Below are 21868 nucleotides of genomic sequence, written 5' to 3'. Positions count from 1 at the left end.
AGACTAGAGAAATGGTGGTGAACAGATAAAAGTAGTGAAAATGTTGTTTAATTACTGGAGGAAGATATTTTAAAATTTGAACTAAGTTTCATTTCCATCAGATGCTGTGCTTTGTTTCAACTTGGTACTCTCTGGTAGCTCTCCTGTCCCCTTTCAGCTTTCTTTTTTGTTATCTTCTCCCATTACCTTGTAAGTACCTTGAGGTCAAGGGGCTGTCTTTTTCCTATTTGTATCCTCAGTACTTAGTGCAGTGCCTGGCACATAGTAGGTACTAAAATATTTATTGACTGAGGATGAGGAGGAAGAGGTTAAAGGGAGGGGGAAGAAGATAGGAAGTAACAGGAAGAAACTGCAAATGAAAGATATTTGGAAGAGACAGTTGAAAGGAAACCCAGACTGAAGGGCCTGGAAACAATCAAGTACTCAAGACAGCCGTCCGTGGAAGCAGAGTAAAGAAAAATCAAGTGGGATATTCAAGTTTAGCGTCAATACTTTTGTGAGCTCCCCAGAGTAGGGGAGTATCAAGTTACATACGGAAGGTGTAAACCAACCCAGGTTAGAAATGGAGCAGGTGAGGCCCCATGCTGATACCTAGTAAAGTGGGGTCCCAGGACTTCCAGCCAGAAGAAGATGGGAGAACATGTCTAATAATGATGCTAATAATAACAATAATCAAGAAAATTTGACCTACAAAGGTCAAAGGTAGTATAACTTGAGAGTTATTGAGAAAGATTTATCTTTAAACTTCTTTTATAAATGGGAAAGGTATAGTGAGGGTCATGAATGATGCGAAGTTAGGTAAACAAGGAAAGGGAGAAAATGAGGGGGGAAGAGTCAGAGCAAGTGGTAGAAAGTTAAGGGAAGGGAAAGATGAGTGAAATGATAGTAACGCTTATGGAGGAGATCAGAAATGAAGAGGAAGTAAAATTGAGAGCGAGAAGGGAGAAAATGAAAGATTAGGAGTGAATGGAGAGAAACTATTGAGAAAGAATTGGAGGGAAGAAAATGGAATGAAATATGAAGAAAAGATGTAGAACAAACTGAACAGACCAGGAAAGTTTCTATGTGAATGGCCTTGAGGGGTCTGAGGTTGGAAGCAAGGGGTAACCCTCAGGTAACTGCCATCAAATTTGGAATAAGATATGGGATGAGGTGTTTACTTTGCAAGAGAAGGAGTTGCTAATGGTTGACCAACTACTGGAACCTGGCTGTAAACCCTACCTGCCAAAAATGAAGAAATGATCAGAGGAAAAGAAGTGAGGTGATGGAGTGAGGAATCCAGGATCCTGGACATTGGATGGATAGACGGTGCCTTCAGCAGAAAAAGGGATGTTTGTCTTTGGAAGAGGGAAAGGTATAAGGAGGTGAGGGGGAAGCTGAGCTCGGTTTTGGACCTGTTAAACTAGTTATGTCTTCAGGACATCTAGTTTGAAAAGTCCAATAGGTGATTTGTGATCAGAATCTGAACTTGGTGACTTTGGAGAGGTAAGTTTTTGTTTGTTTTTTGTTTTTGTTTTTGTTTTTTTGGCAGGGCAATTGGGGTTAAGTGACTTGCCCAAGGTCACACAGCTAGTACGTGTGTCAAGTGTCTGAGGCCATATTTGAACTTAGGTCCTCCTGACTCCAGGGCCAGTGCTCTACTCACTGCGCCACCTAGCTGCCCCGAGAGGTAAGTTTTTGTTCAGAGATAGTTCAAAATACCAGATTTCAAAGGATTGTGGAGTAATCGAAAGGAAAGGAAGTGGAAATAGCAACTATAGACAACTTTTTCAAGTAGTTCATGTCTGTTTATTCTGGTCTGAGGTGTCTGGGGTGGGGAACTTTAGAATTTATGCCTTGAATCCATATTTCCTATTTTTTCCAAAGATGAATAAATATGTCTAAGAGATGTGACAGTATCATATTTAGGAAAGTAACTCAGGCACATTTTACATAGGTGTCTAGTTCCCCTTCCCCGCCCCCCATTTACGTTACATATGGAAATTCTAGTCTTTCAATATGACTGGGTCAGAGTCACAGACTTTTGTAATGGGCATTAGCATGACTTCCCTACCCTCAATGTTCATTGATACCTCAGTTACAGTTGGAAGTGGCCTAAGATCACACATGGCAGAGGTTTACCATGTCTTCTTTTCAACTTCAATTAAGAATTTCGCCTCCTGTTCTTTATCACTTAATTGTAATAATTCTGTAGATTAAAAGTTTGAACCCTGTAACTAATCTCTTCAGAGTTGTAGATAGGAGCGTCCTTGCCCAGGACATGTTTCTATTTTGGTGAATTATTTGACAATACTATTTTTAAGGTCCTAAGTGAACACAAGCTTCAGTAAAATACCTGGAGGCTTGACAAAGAACTAGGTAATTTGGGCTTAGGCCAAAACTGGCTTGGAGATCCTCACATGAAGAATTTTTACAGTTATCATGGAAAGCGTGACTGGTAAGTGAAAAGCATTTTTCCCCCACTAATCATAGCCAGACCCTCATTCTCACACTACACCAGTTGAGGGAGATGCTAGGAAATTTAGAAGATCTTGTAGATCAGCCCTGGCAGAGCTCGTTGGCCTTATGTTGTCCCTTCCAACATGTGGGAACAGGCGGAGGGGACAAAGGCAAATTCTGACTCACAGGGGAGGAAACTTGTCAAGACACCAAGATCGTTAGTGATTTCATTATCTTTTCTGCCTTAGACCTCACATAACACTTCGTTTGCATCTCTCTTAGGCATTTACCATGTGTTGTTTTGTACTGTAGTTCTAACGTTTCTTTGGGGGTTTGTGGAAAATCCTCCTCTTGCACCTTTCTTTTTTCTCTGTTACATCCCCAAGGCTTTATTCAGGGCCAAGATTCAAGATACTCCATGTTGACTCTATCCTCCTCCCATGGGAAATGCCTTCCTCCTAGATCCAGCTGTTAACAAGTCACTAAGACATTTTTCTTAGTAAATCCTATAGTTTAATTGAATTAGGAGATGTGAGGTAGTATCAAGCAGTACAGACACAGGTAGCAAAAATGCATCAGACACAATCATTTTCAAAAGCACTACCTATCATGCTTTGTATTCCAGGACTGGGGAAATATAGGTGCCAGAATGGTAGCCTACCACAGGCAGCATGGGAACTGGGGTGTATTAGAGAAAATTTTGTGGTTACTCCTCAGCATAGCAACTGAACAATAAGAACGTCAAGACCAAAGCTCTCTGGCATTTCTTCTGGTTCGAGCCCTCCTTCTTGGTCATCTAACACTCACCCCATCCTGCCCTCACCTTGCCCTCAGGATCTGTTCATGGCTTCCACACAGAATCTTCCTGGTGTGTAGTAGAAACAGCCTCATGGGGCTTCATTGGAGTGCCATGTCTGGCATAACAAGAAGACAGTGTCCGTAATTACTACACACCCCAGCCAGATGAAAGGAGACTTACAGGGCCTCCCAGGCAGGGTGGCCATCCTTCTGTCTTTCTCCATGTCTTCTTCCCAGAACTCCTTTTCAAAATTCTCTCCCAGTAATGTCATCATATTTTACGCAAAAGTCATTTGGGAAATGAGTCTAGAGAGGCCCTTACATCATTATTTTTATATGTGTTATAATTCCCTACTAGACTTAACTCTATGAAGGCATATCCACGACTTTGCTAAATTTTGTGTCTTCCCCACCATCTACCATATCTTCCCTATCATCTCTGTACCCAGGAAGCATTTGAAGATTTGTTGAATCGAATAAAGAGGAGCTAATATCTACCTGTACTTCTACTAGACTTGACTGCTCTGATGATTGAAAGGAGTAATATAATCAGGTTGAGGAGAAACTCATTTTCCTCAAAAAGGTTCAGAATAATAAGATGTAGTTTAAGGAAAAAGACCATTAGCAAAATTTTAATTTATAAACCAACTCTTTTACCTCAAAACTGGTGATTGGCTGGTAAGTGAAGTAATTCCGTTTTGGATTTTTTCATTTGTAGGTCATACTTTCAGAATTAAAAGGGACCTCAAAGATCATCTCTAGATCAACCTGAGAGGAAAACTTCTCCAAAACATCCCTAATGAGTGGTTATTAAACCTCCAAAGGAAGCCTTCCAGTGATGGGGAGCTCATTACTTCCTAAGAAAGCCCATTTCATTTTTTCTTAACTCTAATTGTTAGGAAGTATTTTCCATATATAAATCTTTAGAAAATATGCTTCTCTGTAACTTTGAGGGGAAACTTTGGAGAACAAGTAAAAGCTCTAATCCTTCTACATAAAAATCCTTCAACTATTGTATTTAAATACAACTTGGTGTGCTTAAATTAGGTATTATAAATTCCTTCCCTCAAGTCTCTTCTCCAGGTTAAATATTTCCATTTTCTTCAGCAAATTCTTGCATATAGTGATTATGAGTCACCTCAATATTCTGGGCTCTCTTTCTGGAATATATTCAAAGTGGTCAATTTTCCTTCCTAAAATGAGAAGCCCATAACTGAATAAAATATTGCAAATGTATCTGACAAGGAAAGATTGATGTGGCGTTCTGAACTCCCTCATTCTGCCTTCTTAGATACGTAGGTGAATTTTTGATTGTATCAATGGGGGTATTTCTCTATCAAATTACTATCTCACCCTGCCTTCTTACACTCTTTAATTCTTGTCCGTATCTATCCAAAGATTCTTCTGAAGAATCCGCCCGATGTTTTAGAAATCTCCTTCTGGTTCTGTTAATAGATATGAATGTTTAAGGCTGACCACATGCTAGCTTTCTGTCTTGATGCATGACCAGCCAAACTTCCTCTACAGACATAGTGTCCTCGATAATGACTTTTACTGTCATGTAAGAGATATTATTAGAAAAGTTTCAACCTACTTACAAACCCCATATATCAGCCAAAGGCCTAATGGATAGGGCACTGGGCTTGGAGTTTGGAAGAAGAGTTTAAGTCCAGCCTAAAACACTGTGTAACTGTGGGCAAAATATTTAACCTCTGCCTCAGTTTCCTCATCTGTAAAAATGGATAATAATAGTACCTACCTGCCACAGTCGTTGTGCAGATTGAATGAGATATTTGTAAAGCATTTTGTAAACCTTGATTTACCATATAGATGTTAATTATTATTATTATTATATGTCTTTCCATTTCCCTTGGATGTGTTGTGATTTTGATTCTTCAGAGAATGTGTTGTTCCATGATTTACAGCCATGTGGAATACACTAGGAGTGCATTGGTGGTAAAGTGCTAGGCTTTTATGTCAGCAAGTGGTTAGAAATTATTAAAAGTGCTGTTCAGTTTCCCAACTTCAATCTATCCTGGTAGCTTCCTCTTATACTCTTCTGGGCCGAACTTCTTGTTTGCAGCAGGTGTTTTGTGTGTGTGTGTGTGTGTGTGTGTGTGTGTGAAAAGCAAACATAAACACAAGTGATCATCTAGCCTTTGCATGAAAGGAATCCACTATCTCCCAAGAGAGCTCATTCCACTTTGGGGAGCTTTGAATGTTACAAAGATTTTCCTTCCTTCAAACCTAAATTTGTGTTCTTGTGACCTCTTACATTTTTCCAACTTATGTCCCTGTGACCAAGCAAGACAAATTTAATCCCTATAATGTACAACAGCTCTTTTAATAGTTAAGGTAACAAGTGTGTCTCCCCCTACCCCAGCACCCAAGCCTCCTCTTCCCCCTAGGCTAAAAACCCTCGTTTTCTTCAGCTGATCCTCTTATGGTATAATCTCAGGGTCCTTCGCCATCCTTGTTGACCTGTTTTGGATACTCTCCAACTAAACAAATCCTTCCTAAAAGGCACTGGCCAGAACTGAATACAATACTCCATAGGTGTCCTTTCCAAGCAGAGTGCAGAGGAAATAGAACCTCCTAGCCGCTAGAGGCTGCACATCCTTTAACGTGGCCCAAGGTCACAGTATTTGTGCCTATCTTGTCGCATTGTTGATGCCTGTTGAGCTTGCCATTGATGAAAAACCCCAGCTTTTCTTTTTGAGTGAACTATTGCCTCATCATGCCTTCTCCGCCTTTGAAAAACCTCAAAAGTGTCAGACTTTATATTTGTCCCTAATCTTCTCATCACCTACTCTGAGATTCCAATCAATGTTCTAACCTGTCCAGATCTTTTAAATCCCTTTCATAGGTTCCCAAAGTGGGCCATACCACCCTCTGAGAGGTGCTGGAATGCTGGGGGGGAGGTAGTAATCTCAGGTACAATTGGGAGGGCATTGAGTAAAAATAAGGGGGTGGTGGAAACATCAGGAAAGAAGAGAAGAAAAGAAAATTTTGAAAAACCGTTCGTACATGTTTCATCTGTTGTGTAAAAAAATTGTAGTGATTACATTATTTTCCAAATAAACACACAAAATGCAAGCTCTAATTGTTCAGGGGTCAAGTCCACTGACAGGTCTTAAAAAGCAAGTGTTGGTAGGCGAACATGTGGAGCATCATTGGAAAGTCCATGCATTGTCAGGAATATGTGCAAGTTATGACTTGTTTACAATACAATACTATAAGATGTAATAATAAGATGACTTTTTAATGACTTTAATAGTAGTGAGATCTGATTATGTTTTGTTTTTTTTAATATAAATTTATTTATTTTCAGTTTTCAACATTCACTTCCACAAGATTTTGAGTTCCAAATTTTTTCCCCATCTCTCTCCCCTTTCCCCATCCCAGGACGGCATGCATTTTGATTATCCTTACCTCCAATTTTCCCTCCCTTCTGTTACCTCCCTCCCCCTTTTCTTATCCCCTTCCCTTCTATTTTCCTGTAAGGCATAGATTTCTATACCCCATTGCCTGTATATCTTACTTCCCAGTTGCATGTAAAAACAATTTTTAACATTCATTTTTAAAGCCTTGAGTTCCACATTCTCTCCCTTCCTCCTTCCCCACCCACCCTTATTGAGAAAGCAAGGAATTCAACATAGGTTATATGTGTGTAGTCATGCAAAACACTTCCATAACACTCCAGTTGTGAAAGACCAACTTTATTACCCTCCATCGTATCCCACTCTCCATTTAGTCTGTTCTTTCCTTTGACCGGTCCCTTCACAAAAGTGTTTGCTTCTGATTGGCCCTTCCCCCAATCTGCTGTCCCTTGTTTTATTTCCCCTCTCTTAACCCCTTCCCCCCTGCTTTCCTGTAGGGTAAGATAGATTTTCATACCCAACTGAGTGTGTATATTATTGCCTCTTTAAGCCAAATCTGATGAAGGCTCACTTATTCTCTCTCACCTACCCCCTCTTCCCCTCCACTGTAAAAGCTCTTTTTTGCCTCTTTAATGTGAGATGGTTTACTACATTCTACCTCTCCCTTTCTCTTTCTCCCAGAATATTCCTCTCAACTCTTAATTTTATTTTGTAGGTATCATCCCTTCATATTCAGCTTATCCTGTGCCCTTTGTCTACATACAAACACACACATATACACATGTATGCACATATATACCCATATATACATATGCATATACATACACATATGCATACACATATACACATGTGTATGTATATACATACATATGCATACGTATATACATATATAAACAGACACACACATATATATACATATATATATATATATACACATTCCCTATACACACACACACACACACACACACACATATTCCCTCTGACTATCCTAATAATGAGAAAGGTCTCTTGAGTTACAATGATCATCTTTCCATGTAAGAATATAAATAGTTCAACTTTAATAAGTCCCTTATGGCTTCTCTTTTCTGTTTACCTTTTCATGTCTTTCTTGATTCTCATAATTGAAAGTCAAATTTTCTAATCAGCTCTGGGCCTTTCAACAAAATTGTTTGGAAGTCCTCTATTTCATTGAAATTCCAATTTTTCCCCTGAAATATTATACTCAGTTTTGCTGGGTGGGTGATTCTTGCTTTTAATCCTGTCTCCTTTGACCTCTGGAATATTATATTCCAAGCCCTTTAACCCTTAATGTAGAAGCTGCTAAATCTTGTATTATCCTGATTGTGTTTCCACAATACTTGAATTGTTTCTTTTTGGCTGCTTGTAATATTTTCTCCTTGACCTGGGAACTCTGGAATTTGGCTACAAATTCCCTTTTGGGATCTCTTTCAGGAGGTGATCAGTGGACTCTTTCCATTTCTATTTTACCCTCTCGTTCTAGAATATCAGGGAAGTTTTCCTGGGTTCTCCCATTGTCTGTAGGCTGAGAACTCCAGAAGCAGCCACTCTGAGCATATGGCAATAGACCCTTTCTGTCAGCCTTCCAGATTGTCTTAGGCTGGAAATCTGCTTCACTCTGTCATTTCGTGGCTTCTCCTGCTCTAGAATTTATTTAGAGTCCTTTTTTATAGGTATTTCAAGGGTTTTAGGGGAAGGGCTCAATCGAGTCCCAGCTTCTACTCCACCATCTTGGCTCCACCCCAAGACATAATAATTGTGTCATCAACGATTTCAATACAGGAAAAAAAATACAAATTTACAATAATAAATTATTACATTTAAGATGTTATTTTTCTAAAAAAAGTTTATGTAATTTTTGAATTGAAGCAAATTTCAAAAAAAAAACTGTTAAAGTAGATTTCCAGCTGGGCAGTGAATAATTTTATTTTATGTTTTTTTGAAAAGGGAGTAGTAGGCCAAATAAGTTTGGGAACCTCTGATTTAGATTGTAAGCTCCACGAGAGCAGGAACTATCTTTCTTTTTCCTATTTGTATTCCTCGTGTCTAGGACAGTTTCTGACACATAATTGAATTTTTGAATCTGAACTATGTCATGTGACATCTTCAGCTTTGGGTCATCTACATATTTGGTGAGTGAACCATTTAGAGATGAGGAAATAATATTTGTCCTTGACCCTCTTTGTATTGCACTTCTGGATGGCTACAGAATTCTGGCCAGTCCTTACAATGAAAGGATTTGTATTCCCTCTAGGAATCACTATGACTCCAGACCTTCTTTGGCTTCCTAGATGTCTGCTACCAAGTGCTCTTTGAGGAAAAGGGAAGTCAAGTTGATTGTGAATGGTTCAAGTCTTGCTCTGCTTCCTGTTCTTTGTTACTAGCGGTCAGGAATGGAGAAAATTTCTCTAATTTTTTTTATTCTCCTAGAATTATCATTTATTTCCTCAGCAGGAAAATAATATTTTTCTCCAGAGCAAATTTAAATTTTCTAAGATAGAATTGATCATTTTATGGCTCACTTTTTGATGTTCTATCCCATTAATGCTTGGCCATGTGGGCTAGCATATACACACATATGTGTGTATATGTGTATGTACATATTAACATATATATGTATATATTCCATCTGTTCCCTCTTCTCTCCATTTCCTTCTCTCTTTATGCAAATGGAAGGGGGTGGAGCACAGATTTGGTTAAGGAGCTCATCATAGTTAAAAATCTGGCACTGTCTGTCTTGGCTATTATGTAGTCTGGAATAAGAGACAACCCAAGGAAGAAGGGAATCTGGAGTAAATGGTGGGAACTCTTTTTGTTTAGATGCATAGTAAACATTCAATAAATACTTATAGAGTTTTGAGGCAGTTTGAATGCATGTGAGTAAAAGGGAAAGAGAAGGAGTCTGAAAAGTATAGGATCTATATTTCAATGTCTATTTTTGGGTATATCAGGATTGATGGGAAAAGTGGTAGAGTTGCTTTGTAGGAAGTTGAGAAGGCAGTCTTAACTATAAATTTAGTTGACAATCCTTGGGAAAGATTGAATTTAGTCGAAGGGTCGTATGAATGAATATTAGGCTAAATTTGCCAGATGCATCATCGCTGCTCAGATCAGTCCTTGAAAGTACTCTCTCCTGGCTCCCCAGAAGTTTGGGCCCCAACTATAAATAACATAAGACACCCCATCTGGGGGAAATAGATATACCATATGAGGTTCTCCTCTTGGATGTTACAGAAGCAGGGACATACAAAGCAATATCAGGGAAGATGGTAGATTGTACAAGATTTGTCTCACCATAGGGAGCTTCTGTAGGTTTCTCAAAGCCTTATGTGTTATCCACATCCCTATTCTCTCAAAGTATGCTATTTCTCACAAAAGGGTTATGATGGTATGACTACAATACACCAGCAATAAAGATAGTACAAAGTTGACTTAAATATTTTGCCCCCATTAGATGATGCTATTGTAGCAAATGTAGGCTCTGAGCCATTGTGGGTAAAATTGTCAGTACTGGAATAAACAGAAACCAGAATCAGCCCCAGAAGGTTTAGGAACCAAGAAAGGCTCATTGAGTTCACCAGCAAGGGAGCCCTACCCACAGGGTTAGAGACTCCCCGAAGGGACAAAAGGACAAGACATATATAGGTTTTAATTAGGTGAGAGGTAAATTGGGTACTGGTCACCTCTTGATTAGATGGAGCTTGTCACTGGGGGCTTGGGGATAAGATTGGGGACATAACAGGAAAGGCTCTTATTTGGGTTAGCTGTTTCTCGTAGCCCCACCCTCACAGATAGGAGGATACTTGTTGTTTCAGCAGTAAGGAAGATCTGGTGGGTGGAGAGTGCAATACAAAGAGGGTCAAGGACAACATAGCGAAACTACAGACAAAATGGAGTTGCTTCTGTTTTCTCAGCCACCTACACCATTTTTGTCCCAACTCTCTTAGATAAATCAGGTCTCTAGGACTTGGCTACATCTCACCCTCAGCTTTTTAGGGATTATCATAGAGGTCGCGGGAGTGATTCCCTTACGCCATTGGCTCCAGCCCCGACTGGTGTGATTTGCCCAAAGATGATCAGTTGACAAGTCATTTAGGCAGCCAGCCTTACGAAGCTTTTAAGAAGGGGTATTTATAAGGTGGGAGTTTAAGAACAATTGCTTTAACACATCCAGCCAAATATGTGTGATGCACCCTCCACCAGTACATATCTAGTTTGAGGTAAAATAGTCTCAATCTTAGAACATCAGGCAAAGGGATAACTCACAGATCTTAAATTGCTAGAAGGTCTTTTTTCCTGTTGATGGGCTTCTCAAGAGGTTCTCCTAAGGCATGGTGACTATTCATCCCGTTTGTCCTTAGCTCCCAATACATACACTGCTACTAGCTCTTACAGGGATGGCATTTAGGACAGCAGCGGGAAGATGCTAAGTCCAACATCATCCAGACCCTTCAAAGCTGGAAGGTCCTCCTCCGGTCAAAGCAAGTATGAGAGGGAAGGAAACCTGGCCCAGGCCTAAGCAAAATCTCCCTCTTCCAAGGTGGTGGCTTTTCAAGGATGTGACATACTTACTCTAAATTCTGGGGGCATAACAAAATCAGCCAGCCAGCTGGGACAGACATCACTTCATCAAACGGCTCCAATGACTTCTCCCACTTAGTAATGACTGAAGTTGATCGATTTGGCATCTTATCCCTCACTTCAAGTGGCACTGGCATCAGTCATCCCATCTTCAGACTACTTACTCTGCACAACCACTGCGAAGTTTTTTTCATCACCCTGCTGGTTGCTAACAATACGAATACTAATCTGAAAGGGAGAGTTATAGTTAATTGATGTTTAGAAAACATGCAATTAGAGGCACCGAGAATGAAATAGAAGGGACATAAATCAATACCCAGTGGTTAAAAAAAATGGAGTTGGTTGATAAGTACAAAAGAATTAATAAAACTCTAGGTCACTCACTGTACTAAGTGACTTCCAATTGTGGGACCCTCCCAGATAGCTTTCCATTCACCTTTCTCTCAGACCAGAAGCAGCCACCGGTAAAACATTTTTTCAGCCCACTCAATTTTCCCCTCATTTCTCTCAAATGGATAGGCAGAGTCCCACTCTACTTTTGAGGAAAGAAGGAAGGGTGGGGTTATTCAGTGGAATGACTATAATTCTAAGGTCACTGTCCTGAGTAACCTCAGGACAACAGGTATCGCTGTGCTAGGGAATATTTAACAACCAGATCTCTGGGAAGGATACACACACACACACACACACACACACACACACACATACACACACACATATATATACATACAGTATACACAATATACATATATATACATATACACATATGTACATATATACACATATACACACATACACACATATATACACATATGCATAGACATATATACACATTATATATGTGTGTATATTTGTATATATATTATAACACATGTTTAAGTTTAATCTGCATTAGCATTTTCTTCACCACTTAATTCTACACAGCAACAAAACAATAAGTCAAGCCCTAATTTATATTATTGCTTGATTTTTGAGTCATAAATGTTCACACTGAAAATTTGACAGTTGTTCTTAGGAGTTAGTCTGAGCTGGCTCCAGCACACCCCTTGGCATGGGCCTGGTCTCATCTCTTTTTCAGTTGCTTTTTCCTGAAGAAGCCACCAGGGCAGGCCTGTTTTAGCTTGCCCGTGATCTCTCCGTACTTTCCTTCTCTCCTTTTCATGACTGGGCAATGTCAGCATTTGCTCTTTCTTGGTAGCAGGGTAGGGAGAGGAGGGTGTTTGGGCAGAATTACTCTAGCAGTAGAAATCTCTTCCCCAGGGCCATTGGCACAAGCATTCTAAGTGACTGTTGGGTGGGGAGGCAGGTGAGTGAACACCCTAAGTAATAGGCATCTCTGGTATTAATTTATAAAATTTCAACTTTGCCCAAGACCGGTTTGTCTTTTTATCTTGAGGATTTAGTTCTAATTACTCCACATCAAGAGCATTTCTTTGTTTAGAGGTTGGAGTACTGAAGGGCTTTAAGGGGAGCTATAAGGTTGCTGTGGAATCACTACAAATTCAACATTTATGAAGAGCTTACTACACACTAGGCATTGCATGGTGTACGCAAGATACAAAGATGAATAACCCTTAGTTCTTGCCTTCATCAAGCTTCTAGGTGAGAATGGTTAGTTAAAAAAGAAAAAGTTGATGTTTGTATTTGGCAGTGCTTACTAAATCCATGAGTTAATGGAATCAAAAGTCATCCTCCAGTGCTCTTCTGCGTTTCCATGAATATTGTTGCTGCCATGGTCCTTATCTGAATCATTTATCATGACCGGGAACAGTTAAACTGTGAGAGAAATTTTTGGCTATTTTAAAACTCAGCTAATACTTTAAAAATCTGTAAGATTTTGGTATCTTATTTTTGACCACAAGAGGGCAATCTAGTTTTCAGAAAAGCCAGAAAAGTTCTATGACCGCCTCAAAATTCATTTTGTCAACCCAGTGTGAGCTCCATCTGGGAGCTTAGGACCAGCTCAAAAGTTCATTTATGTTGCTTGTGTACTGCCTTAAGTCTGGTAGAGAGGTCTGAGGTGCCTATTATAAAATTAGGATGTATAAGATTTCAAAAAACCCTGGAAAAAGCAGTATGGGGAACGGGGCTGAGATGGCAGCAAAGTTGGCTAACCAGAAGTTAGGGGAAACCAGGGAAATCCTAGGGAATAGTATGGAGGATCAGGATAGAGTTCTGTTAGCAGGAGAGTCTAAATTTTTCTGAATGACTAGAAGGTGATTAAGGTAGTGAGGGAGGTCGCCGGATAGAGTACATAAGGAAGGGGGAAAAAAAGAGTAGTTAAATAGGGAACAGAAGGTAGAAAAACAAGAAATCAAGTTTGTGGGGGCAGATGCAGAAAAGATGGTTAATACACCAAAGAGACTTCAATTTTACTTGCTGTTACAGTGAGCAGGCCTTGCTTTAAGGAGCCAGCTGACCCACCTCAATTCAATAAACATTTATTACAAGGTTCTATATTAAGACCCTCCTCCCACGCCCCACACTTTGTCTAGGAATAATGGGTAGATACAGGAAGCGCTAAGGGAAACGTAACTTGGACAACCCTTGAAAATGTAGAGGCTGTTAGAGGGTACGCTCAGAAAGTCCCCCCCAAAACTAAGAGGAATCAATTGCCTTTCTAAAATTTAATTTAATTATTTTTTTCTTAAGGAATCGGTGCTGTAATGTGCAACCAAGAGCTCCTTTTTACAATAAATAAACATATAAACAAACAAATTAATAAATCAATCATTGTACCCTTTGATTTTACATCATTGATATTTTTGGATATGCCCTCTTCCACTCTCCTTATCCCAATGAGATCTCCTTCATTACAAAGAAAAACAGTTAAGTTCAACTACTTTATACAATGGGCAGCAAGATGGCACAGTGAATAGAGTTCTGGGCCTGAAATCAGGAAGACTCACCTTCCTGAATTCAAATCTGGCTCCAGACACTTGGTAGCTATGAGACCTGGGCAAGCCACTTAACCCTGTTTGCCTCAGTTTCCTCATCAGTAAAATGAGCTGACGAAGGAAATGACAAACCACTCCAGTATCCTTGCCAAGAAAACCCCAAATGGGGTCACAGGGAGTTGGACACAACTGAAAAAAGCTGAACAATTTATACAATAGTCATGCCTGACTGTACATGTCATGTTCTATATCTGTGGTCCCCCACTTTACTGAAAGGAGGGTGGGCCAGTTTGTCATATATTCTCCAGGATTAAAATTTGACATTATTGTTACACTCAGAGTGTAGATATTGACTGAAAGTTCAGCATAAATTCTTTTTGTCTAGATGGACCAAAGGATTTCTGGAGAAGAATAGGGATTGCTGAGAAGAACTTCAGAACGAATACATTTTCAGGAGGCAAGGAATGAAATTATAAGTTGGCCATCGGAAGGTAGAAGCCAGACTGAAGTTTGAGTAGTCAAAAGTACCTAATGCAAGGTGAGAATTGCTACAGAGAGGCACTAAACCAGGACCAGCATCTGCAACACCCACATTGAAAAGAGACAGTTCAGCAGCAACGGAGAGGGAAGCAGGCATCAGTCGGCAATGCCTGGGGGTCAGTCATGATAATGACATCTCACTCAAATTGGTTCTGACACCTGAAACATCATCAGTCCACTTAGGCTAACAGAATATTGAATATGGAAGAGGTTTTGTTGATAAAATAAAGGACATAGAGAAGCCTCAGGCCTGAGTGCACAAAGAATCAAGACACTTCTACTTCTCTCTCCTGACTATGGTAGGTTTCTTCCTCTACAGAGATGCATACAGTTCTCAAGACATATACAGTTATCCCTTCCACATCTCAACTTTCCCCCATTGCAATTTCAATATATTGCAGGTGTCATAAGAAATTAAATGGGAATTTTTTGGGTAGTTTTGTGGAAGCCTCAGATGACATGCAAAGGCCAGCAGACTACACAGAAAAATACTTAAACAAAATTTTACAAGGTACTGTAAACACCCCATAAAAAAGAGAAAAAATTTAGATTCTTTTTTGGTATGAAGGGAGGGCCAAAAACTTTTACACGGATTTTCCGAATTGTGGGGCCATTGCATCCTAATCCCCATGATGTGGAAAGGATCACTGCAGTACTACCCTGGGTAGGGCCCTCTCTGTAAAGGAAAAGAGCTGGTTGTTATTAGAGAGTTGAGAAACCTTCACCTCTGGTGGCCCTCCACCTCCCTATTAACCTAGTTATAGGTAATATCCTTGGGCTGAGGGTGGGGAACTTGTGACCTGGAGGCCACATGTGGTCCTCTAGGTCCTCAAGTGGCCTTGAGGCCACAGGATCCCCACTCCTGTTAGACAAATCCCCCTTCAAAGGATTCAGGGGTTCTTGGGAGTCAAGTAAGTCTCTGCTCTGGTAAGCCCTGCTTTCCCTTGGAATGCACACAGATCAGATAACGCACAGTACCAGAGGTCTGGGGAGCTACTCCACAGCACAAGTCTCTTCTGTGCTGATGCTTTTTCTTCTTTGCATCTCTGTCTGACAGGGACTTCTCCCTTCCTCTCCTTCTGTATCTCTACTTGTTGGTTTGCATCATTGTCTAGTGACCCTCTTCTCCTTCCACATCTCTGACTTTCCATTTTTTTTTTATCTCAGCATCTTGAGCCTATTACTCCTCTGCTAAGGGACCACATGATTCCGTGGAGAATTTCTGTGCCTGAACATTTCTTCCTTGGGGTCTTTATACATACTGCCCCACCCCAAATTTTGCTCTAGAAGAAACCTTAGGGGATATTTAGTCTACCATCCTTATTTAACAAATACTACCTTCTACAGGAAGCCTTTCTTAGGTTAGCTGCTAGTGCTGTCCCATCTAAAGCACTTTGTGTTTATCTTAACATATTTTTATATTGTTCTATTGAATAGGATGCAAATTTTTTGGGACATTTGGGAGAAAATGTTTAAATTTACAGACATACAAAAAACCTTACAAGTTCTTACATCTTTATTTTTAAATCTATTTTATTGCTTTATCTTGTTTTTATATCACCTAAGTTTTCCCCAGTATCTACCCCTTCCATCTTCCCAGAGAGCCATCCCTTATAAAAAAGATTTTTTTTAAAAGGCAAAGAAGAGATGAAACATTCAGCAAACACTTTTAGCATTTAGGGAAAATAATAACATTATATACACTGTTCTACCTACAGACCAAAACCTTTGAAAAAGAGTGGGAGAAATGTCTTTTCATATCACATTGGGGACAAAACATATTTGTTTTTTAAATTTTGCAACATCCAGTTTTGATTATGTTGTGGTTTTCTTTCCATTCACATTGTTGTAAGTCCTTGTTCATATTGTTTTCTTAGCTTTGCTTACTTTACTCTGCATCAGATTAAGTAAATCTTTCGATGTTTCTCTGTATTCATCATATTCTTAATTTTTTTTTACAGTATAGTAATATTCCATTATATTCATGAAACACAATTTTTTAGCTATTCCCCAATCTTTTTTTTAAAGTAGTTTTTTGCTACACATAAAGTGCTACTTTAAAGATTTTGGAGTATGCATAGTCTTTCTTTTTTCAGTGATCTTTTTGTGGCATATGCCCAGTGATAGAATCTCTATATTCCATTAATGCATGTACCTTTTAGCCATTATATTTGCATTTCAAATTGTTTCCCAGAATAGTTGTAACAATGCATTAAAGCACTTTTAAAGTGCAATAATAGGAACCTCTGTCCCATCTGTTCTTTTTCTACTCTTCCAAAGGTCAGGGACTGTCTTTTACCATTTTATTTTTTGGTATCCTCAGCACTTAGGACAGCGCCTGGAACACAAGAGGTGCCTAATAAATGTTTATCGATTAATTGATTGATTGATTGCCAAACCTCAATCCTGGACGACTCCCACAATCTCCTTACTCTGCTCCTACTGATGAGCTGTTGAACTCAGCTGGAGGAAGTTTCACAAAACTGCTGACTGGCTACATTACAAATGCATGCTATTCAACCTCAACTTGGCCTTCCTTGAAACAAAGAAGTATCTTTATTCTTTTCTATTTGATTCTCTAAATCTCTCCAAAACTATTCCAAACCTTCTCTTCCCTCCTCAAGGCTCCCATAACTTCTCTTCCTTGGACTCTCTCAGATAAGGAATTTGTCTCTTATCTTACTGAGAAAATGAAGACCAATCCACGTTTCCTTTTCTCCAACTCTCTTTAACTTTATCTCCCACTCTCTCTTTTTTTCCTTCAGTGTTTGACAAAGAGGCAGCCCTTCCCCCAACAAGACTAACCCCTCTACATGTGCACTTGATTCCATCCTCTTATGTCTTCTCCAGCGGATTACACCTTCAGTCATCCCTTGTTTAAAATCTTCAACCTCTCCCCATTGACTGGTTCCTTCCCTACTGCCTTCAAAGATGCCCAAGTCTCCCTTAACCTAGACCCCTCCCCCAAAAAACCCTTTCCCTAAGCTGTACCATCTCCTCAAACTATTGTCTCTCCTCCCTTTCTCAGACAGGGTACTTGAAAAAGTTGTCTTTGTTCTCTGTCTCCACAATCTGGCATCTGTTTGCATCACTCAACTGAAACTGCTCTCTCCAAACTTACCAGTGAACTCTTAACTGGCAAATCTCATGTTCTTTTCCCAGGTTTGATCCTTTCTGACCTATCTGCTGCATTTACCACTATCGAACACTCAGGTTTCTCATCATATTTTCTCTCCTGGTTCATCTTCTCCATGTCAAACCTCTCTTATTTAGTTTCCTTTGCTCTCTTACTATGCCTCTGTAATGTTAATGGGATATGAAGATCTTCCCCACCCATTAAGAGGCCTCATGTGGATCCCATTAAGGGAAGCTTGTTTAGGGGAGGCTTGCTTGTAGGAAGACTTTCACGCCTTTTGGTACTAAGTGGATTAGGCACCGAGTGGAGTCACAAGGGTTGTGATACCTTCCGGCTCTGAGAAGTGTATATGTACTCTGAGTTGGTATTTTGCCTTGGGGGATCACTTATTAGAGAACCTTGTGATTCCCTGGTCGAGACTCTGAGTAGCTGTGTGTTCATACTGCTCAGATGTAAAGGCTCTGTCCATCCAGTGATGTATGTAAAGTGTGTAGCAATATTGCTTTGATGAAGCAGTTAGAGACCTGTCTGTTGGTCTTCATGCTAATTTCTCTGCTTGTATTTTCTCTGACATTCAGGGTGCTGACCCTTCACCTGAACTAGTGAATGTAATTAAAAGTAGAATTCTTAACCCCTTTTTTCAGCAGACTTTCCTAGTAAAGCAGATCAAAGAACCTGTGCTAGCAGGCCATCCTGGATATGCTAGGGTGCTTGCTGTTACAGCCCCTTAACTGGTGCTGCCCAAAGTTCTACCGTGGGCCTTCTTCTCTTTTCCCTCCACATTCTTTCTCATGGTAACCTCATAACTTTCGATAGGTTTAACTATTATCTTCATCCATGGTATTTCAAGATTGATATATCCAGCTCCATTCTCTCCTCTGAGCCTCAGTCCCACATCAATTTTCCATTGGACATCACAAGCTCAAAATGTCTAAAAACAACTTACTGAATTTCCCCTTAAACTTTCTCCTCTTCCAAACTTCCTTATTTCTATAGAAAGAACCCTCATCCTCTCAATCTCCTTAGGCACATAACTGGCCATTAGTTGGAACTCCTTGTTCTCCACCCCACATATCTAATCAGTTGCCAAATATTGCTATTTTTCTTTTATATCATTTCTTACATCTGACCCCTTCTCTCTACTCATACAGCTACTACCTTAGTTCAAGTCAGTAAAATTTCTGACAAAGACTATTGCCACAGCCTCCTAATTGGTTTTCCTGAGGCAAATGTCTCCCATATACTGCCATCACAGCAATTTTCCTTAAATATATATAAGATCATGTGACTCCCCTATTCAATCAATTCCTGTGGCTTTTGATGCCTCTAGGATAAAACATAAACTTATTTCTTGAAATCCTTTTTATTTTTTATTTCATTTTTAATATATGGAATAAAAGAAGCATTTCAATAATATAGTATGATAAAAAAGAAGATTGCACATGAAATGTCAAACTTACTAAGTATAATTTGCTATTTCTTTTAAATATACAGCAAAGTTATGTAAATTTCTTCTTTTCTTCTCCTTCCCCCCCATGGCCACTATTAGACACAAATAAGTATGTGTGTATATATGTATATATATACACACACATATACATATATATGTACATGTGTATGTGTGTATGTATATACATATGTGTGTATATATGCATATGTGTATATATATACACATATGTGTAAAACTATTCTCTATATACTTCTATCTATGAGCTCTTTCTCTGGATACAGATAGCATCTTCCTGTCCTTTATAGTTAATTTGGGTATTAATAATAGTCAAAATCACTTATTGGCTCAAAGTCATCCTTAAAACCAAACTGCTACTACCATATGTACAAATGTTCTCTTGCTTCTGCTTATTTCACTCTTCATTACTTTGCGCAAGTCTTTCCATGTTTTTCTAAGATCATTGAGCTCATAATTTCTTTTTAATTTAATTTCTTTTTAAACCCTTTTTAATATAATCCAAACCTGTTTCATTGGACATTACTTCCCAATCCACTGTGATACAGCCAGACTGGGCTTCTCTCTATTCCTTGCACATTAACTTCCTCTGCCATCACTGTTCCTTCTCACAGGCTATTTCAGATATCTGGTTCTCCTTATCTCTGCCTCACAGAGTCTTTCTCTTCCTTTAAGATGAAGTTCAAGCACCATCTTCTTCATAAAGCCTTTTCTGTTTCCTTCAATTGCTAGTCCCAAACTACCTTGTATTTAACTATTTTGTGTATGTTTATATTTATTAAGTCTATGTTTTTTTATGAATATATTTTCATTTGTACTTGTCTCTCCTATGAGCTCCTTGAGAATAGGAATTATTTAATTCTTTGTAATTATATCCATAGCATCTATAATAGTACCTGACATATAGTAGATTCTTAATAAATATAAATTACCCTTTGACCCAGGAATACTACTTCTAGGTGGGTATCACAAAGAGATTATACAAATGGGAAAAAGGACTCATATGTACAAAAATATTTATAGAAGCTCTTTTTGTGGTGGCCAAGAATGGGAAATTGAGGAGATGCCCATTAATTGGGGAATGGCTGAATAAGTTGTGGTATATGAATGTAATGGAATACTATTGTGCTATAAGAAATAATGAGCAGGCAGACTTCAGAAAAACCTGGAAAGACTTGAATGAACTGATGCTGAGTGAATTGAGCAGAACCAGAAGAACATTGTACACAGTAACAGCCACGTTGTGTGATGACTAACTTTGATAGACTTATCTCTTCTTATCAATGCAAAGATCCAAGACAACTCCAAAGGACTCACAATGGAAAATGCTATCCACATCCAGAAAAAGAACTATGGAGTCTGAATGTAGATTGAAGCATATTATTTGCTCTCTCTCTCTCTTTCTCTCTCTCCGATCTCTCTTTTTTTGTTTCTTCTTTCTTACAGTTTCTCCCACTGGTTCTAATTCTTCTTTACAACATGACTAATATGAGAATAGATTCAATATGAATGTATTGTAGAGCCTACATCAAATTACATGTTTTCTTGGGGTGAGGGGAGGGGAAATATGGGGAGAAAATTTGGAACTCAAAATCTTATGGAAGTGAATGGTGAAAACTAAAAATAAATAAGTAAATTACACACACACACACACACACACACACACACAAATGGTCTTTTTTCTACAATCATTTGTTTTACATTATTTGTCATTGAGTTCACAAGATTTTGGCACTTTTAAAAAATTTTTCATTATAGAACCATACTCAAGTCGTATTGGATATTAAATAGTCCATTTTTCCAAGTCTGTCTCAAATTGTAGCTCATGGGTTTTCCACAGAGTTTAAATAAGGTGAGTTCCAAGGTCAATGAAACACATTTTTTTTTCATCTTTTAGATGAATTTTTTAACCTTTTATGACAAGTGGTGTAGAGTAAGGTTGTTTTGCAGTATTCCATCTCCACTTGGGAATTTCTGAAATTCTGGAACAATTTCGCTCCTCATTATAGCAACATATTTATCAGATCTCATCATTGCTGTAATGGGGAAAAGACTTCTAGGCCCACTGGAAGTATAGCATGCCAAAACATTTTTGGTGGGTTTTATAGTCTGATGAAGATACTGTGATCACGCAAGCTTTCCTGAAATTTTCCAACAATGGATTTGATATAGGTTGTCTTGAATGAAAGAGTGGGTTTCACTTTAAAACAAAACAAAACAAAAACCTCTAGTACTCAATCTGGGCATATCTTGCCCTTGGCAGGTTTTTTTTTCTTCATAGCAATGGTTAGCAGCTAGTTTTTGTTGGTTTCCTTGCTGTTCTTTCAACTTTAAGAAGGCTATACCTCACTGTATTTAATCCATAAAAAACCTTTCATTCTGTCAGGTCTCTTTGAAGGTGTTTGCTTATTTTCTGAGAGTTAAGAAGGCTGTTCGGCAGGAACAGTTTCTAAGTTCTCATCTTTAGTTCTTGATTACGTTTTCCTTTGCATGTGGGTCTGGCTGATCTTTTCTTGTTGTGTGTTTTAATAATACTTGAAACAGTTGGCTTCCCCTCCCAAACAACCACTGCAATATTTCATACAGTCATTGAAATGTGCTCTTTAAGAATTAC

Source organism: Trichosurus vulpecula, chromosome 1 (assembly GCF_011100635.1).
Source record: "Trichosurus vulpecula isolate mTriVul1 chromosome 1, mTriVul1.pri, whole genome shotgun sequence".
Taxonomy (NCBI): domain Eukaryota; kingdom Metazoa; phylum Chordata; class Mammalia; order Diprotodontia; family Phalangeridae; genus Trichosurus; species Trichosurus vulpecula.
The sequence above is the reverse complement of the archived record's forward strand: the minus strand, read 5'-3'. Positions refer to the sequence as shown.